This window comes from Alligator sinensis, unplaced genomic scaffold, assembly GCF_000455745.1.
Source record: "Alligator sinensis unplaced genomic scaffold, ASM45574v1 scaffold1195_1, whole genome shotgun sequence".
Taxonomy (NCBI): domain Eukaryota; kingdom Metazoa; phylum Chordata; order Crocodylia; family Alligatoridae; genus Alligator; species Alligator sinensis.
In genome coordinates, this window is record NW_005842322.1 from 1,576,703 (window position 1) to 1,581,458 (window position 4,756).

At 45.5% G+C, this 4,756-nt stretch overlaps 1 long non-coding RNA gene across 1 annotated transcript in view; it reads left to right on the forward strand.

Moving 5' to 3' along the window:
• Positions 1 to 4,756, forward strand: part of LOC112551070 — an 18,267-nt gene continuing 13,511 nt past the window's right edge. The window contains exon 1 of the long non-coding RNA XR_003095216.1: positions 1 to 16. This is a non-coding gene — a long non-coding RNA (uncharacterized LOC112551070). The remainder of the gene's footprint in view (positions 17 to 4,756) is intronic.

Here is a 4,756-nt window from a genome sequence, read left to right on the forward strand (position 1 = left end):
CGCGGCCGGCACACAGGTGCGCGGGGCAGGGGTCCGCGCCGGGGCGCGGGCAGCTTGGCTTGGGCTGGTGCCACGAGGCCCCGCGCTCCCGGCCGGGAGTGGGCCTCCCTCCCTCCTTCCCCCTTCATACCGACATGATCAGATCGGGCCAGGCCCCGGGGGCGTCGCTGAGGTAGGGCCAAGCCCCCGCCTGCTGGAGCCCTGCGGCCCGTCTCCTCCCCTGCCTCGGGGCACCCGGGCCGGGCTGGGGCAGGGGCACGTGGGCGGCTATTGCAGCCCCGGGTTTGGCCTCAGTGGGCGGGTGCACGTGGGCGTCTGTTGCAGCCCCGGGTTTGGCCTCAGTGGGCGGCTGTGCCAGCTCCTCCCCACCGTTGGGTTGGCACCGGGGCCGTGGAGGAGAAAAGCCCTGAGTCCTTCCAGCGCAGTGTCTGTTTGCCTTGTTGCCCTGGTGTTGGTATTGCGGGCACCACTGGTCTGCTCGGGTACATCAGGTTGTCCCCAGGCGCCCCCTGCGCTAGGCAGCACCGCTGCCTTGTGAGGACCGTGTCAGCTGGCTGGAGCCAGTACCTGTCCAGGTGTCACTGGGACTTCGTGGCCATAGCAGAGAGTCCTGTTGGCTACTGGTGCGGTTCTTATGCTAAGGTTAAAGTACCAAGTGTGACAGCGAGTAGAGAGCTGGAGGGGTAAAATGGATGTGAGAAGAGCTCCTCTTTTCAGGCAGATTGAGCTTCTCACAGCCTTCTGCGGGAAGCAAGAGGCATCAACTGGCACATCTTGTGCAGTGGTTCTGATGTGTTCTGGTGACGTCCTCCCCAGCCCCAGCGTACCTGTCTTGCAGGAGGGAATCTGTGATTACCATGCTGACCAGCATCAACCAGGAGGAGGGACTGTCATTACTTTAGTGTGGGAGTATGTGGAGTGTCTTTTCCTGTTAAGGAATGAGATTTAATTATGTACCTGGCAACTGTCATCTTTCCTCCGAATGCAGCTGTAGCTGGGGGAGAATGTAGGAATTGCTTAACAGTGATCAGCAGTCATGTAGTGATTTTGGATCAGAAAGCAAAGGATTTGTCAGCATCAGCTAAGTGAAATTGCTGATTTAAAGTGCAAATTGGTGAAATGGACTGAGAAATGAATCAGGAACTTCTGGGCCTTTTGCTTTCAGTAGAAAGGAAAAGTAAGGGAAGCTAGAGAAAACGATAGCTGAAAATAATTCTGTTTCTGCTTTGTGATGCCTTAGCACAGTGGTTCTCAGCCTTATTGGATTCAAGGTACCCCTCCAGAACTCTTGTGAATTGAGTGGCATCCAACTTCAAAAACTAATTATTCATATTTCAGTTCTTGCCTCCTTATACAGGGCCTGGGCAATAAGTGCAGGGCATCATCCAGGCAGGGACAAGCCTGAACTTGGCTTATCTGCTTAACTTACGTGCATATCTCCCCACACCTCATGGTACCATTGAAAGGACCTAGTGGGACCTTGCAGTGCCCTGGCATCCTGGTTGAGAATCTTCGCTTTAGCACTGTGACTTGTGGGACTACATCTCTACATTCAAGGATAAAGCATGACCAAACACTTTGCTAGTGTGTCTACAAAAATAAGTTTATATAAGACTAATTAAATGGGGAAGTTTTGGGGAAAGGTGTGGAGGTGATGTGAGAAATGATCATGGTAATGGCAGGCACTTTGCCCATCTAGAGTTGCCAGCCTAGCAACTCACAGCCCCTCAGGCCTGAATTAGGAGCTGGGTGTCCCTTTCTTCCCCAGCTTCCCTTCTGTGCTTTCTTTATGGGTTTTGTTTGTTTTAGCTTATAAAGTTTTGATTTGACGTGTATGGTACCTAGCATAAGGAGGCCTCACTGTGCTGCAGCAGTATAAAGAATATTGTATGATTTTAAAAGTGTGTGCATGCGCATGCTTGCTTGTCCTATTCAGTAGTTCATTTTTGAGGGTGTTTTAAAGGGGATGGCACAGTCTGTATTTTGGGACACTTGGGTAATGCTTTTGGGAGGGATTTTTGTGGCCTGAAGTTAATGAGGTAGAGTTGGGAGAAATGTATCCCTTTAATTTAGGCAAGTGTTGTTCAGAACTGCTGTTCAGGGTATTCCTGGCAGTTAACAATGCCAGGGGAAGTAAAATGTATTGGATGCACTTTTCCAAACTGTTTTATTCCAGAAGGAATCTTTATTTTACAATATCAAAATTGCATCGGCTTCATTATGTAAGGGTGACTCCAGACTTCTGTTGCTATCAAGACATGCAGAAAGAATCATAGGAGGCTAAACAATACAGCCTTGTGTTCCCTTCTCTAGTTTGCTTGGCTTGGGGCTTGTGAAAGGCATGAAGTTCCCTTTACTTGATTTTCTTTAAGTGGATATTATGCTGAAGGAGGGGAAAATGTTAAGCTTCTTGGTATATATAATCAGTAAAAGAACTTTTAGTATGCCATTTTCCTAAAGGCACATTTTGGAATGAAATAATTAAGCTGAAGAATTCTAACTGGAATACTTGTTATTCAGTGGTGCTCTGTACTAAAAACAGAACAAAATCCCACTGGTTATTTCAGCTTTGCAAAATTGTCATTAAAACTTGCTGACTCAAGCACAGTCTTTCTGCCCATGTTTTACTGCAATGGGAAGAAAAATCTCTGATGTTTTACCTGTTAGAAGTGGGTGGGTGTACTTGATGGCATTTTGCAAAGCTGAGACCTGTTTGAAATAATGATTCAGGTTCAGCTGCAACCCAACAATTTTTCCCCTATAATTTGTAACTTAAAGAATGAAGCTTTGCATTTAAAGATGCTAGGCATAGGTCAGGAGTACCAAACGTTCATAGAGCTCTGCACTGGATCTGGATTGTAAGGCCATGCCTTCCTGATAGGGGGTCTGTAGCCAGGAATTCAGCGGTGGGCCCTGTGCCTGCTTGCCTCAGCCTCTCCAAAAGCCCTGGAAGCAGGCTGAAATGGCTCTGCAGGACATATATGGCCCTTGGTCATGGCTCTGATACCCCTGGTATAGATGAAGATTTTTTTTTTTGATATAGTGGTAAAGAAGTTGCACAAAATGCTACCATGATTTATGCTCTACCTTCAGGTTAATCTGTTTGCTCTACTTGGCCAAAACTTTATGGAAAAGGCTGAGTTAAATACAGTCTTTGGTATTGTGCTTCACTAACAACTGATGATGCAAATAGATACACATGCTTTGAGATTCCTCTTGATGTTGGAGCAGAATTCTGATCTTACTTGGAAAATTAAGGTGCTTGATAGACTGGGATCAGCTTACTATTTATCTTCTACTATTACTATATTTCACAAGAATGATGCAGTTCAGTCATAATCTAGGTCTGCCATCAAAAACCCCAGATAATGGGGCATATGACCAACAGGGCTCATAAAATCCTTGCCAAAGGGTCACATTGAGCTTAGGTGTGAGGGTGCTGACATGATCAAGGTATGCCCTTTAATCTTTCTGAGAGAACTTCACAGGCAATGAATGTGTCCATGTTTTTAAATAAAGTCTTAAAACCAATCCATCTCCTCTGCCATGAAAGAACAGAAAAGGGGCGCACCTTTTTGTTCCTCTACTGCATGCAGCTTAGTGCAATGATATTTTTGGCATATATTTAGCCAGCGATAGATGTGATGTACAGAGAAATATCACCTATTAGGCTGTTATTACTTTTAAAAATGCCTTCTGACTTACCAAGAAACTGTTTCTACGTTAGCCACAATGTGGGGAGTAACTTCTGAATTTGAATTGCTAGTCTGTTTGACTGGTGTTTGTTACCACTGCTTATAAGTGGAGTGAAAGATGAAGGTTCTTGGCCAAAAGCGCAAATATGACAGTGTTGATAGAGAAAGAAGGGATGGATACCAAAAAGTTTTCGTTTTATGGTGTGGTTATCTTTTCACACAAGTTTGGAGTTGGAGGTCTTGCATTCTGTTCCCATCTTTTTCTTACTAACTTTGTTGGTCAAGTGTCTAATATTCAAACTGAAATATTTGAAGTTAAGCACTAAAGATGTCAAATGGTATGCAGAGGCAGAATGGCTACGGCCGTGATTCTTAACCAGGGTGCCATTGGATCCTTTTAAAGATACCATGCAACACTTGCAGCATTAAGTGTGCAAATACCTATGTATGATTCACAAGATAAACCCAGAGATTTTAAATAGGAATCCAGGGTGTCAAACATTTGGACCTGCTGTTGTCTTTCTGAGTTGTTTTAGAACAAAAGAATGGCTCTACTATTTTTCTCTCTTCTCTTCTCCCCCCCCAATTAGACTTGGAAGACCTTTGAGAATAAGGCTATGTGGATATCTCAAGGGAGCTAAGTCTTCTGAGATGTAAAGCACTTAGAACTTGTTTGATTTCGGTGGCAGCTGTGGGTGACAAACATCCCTGAACAAGATCACTTAAAGCATTGGTGTTAAACTTGCTCCAGGCCAGATTTGGACCAATGGGGTTCCTCCCAGGCCAGCGTTAAGTGCAGTGGGGCTGTATTTGGCAGCGATATGTTCAGGGCCTCATTCATCAGGGTGCAGGGACCCAAATTCTGTTATCAGGACATACCTCCAACTTCTGGTAGCTTGCTAGACTACTGGTGTGTCTGTCACATGTTTGATGCCACTGACTCAGTGTCTGAATACAGGTTAAGGTGTTTGACTTTGGACCCCTGTACTTGGAAATGTTGGTCTTTGCATCTTGATCATATTTTTAAATTAGGCCAGGGGAAGGCAAGAAGTAGGAAAGAG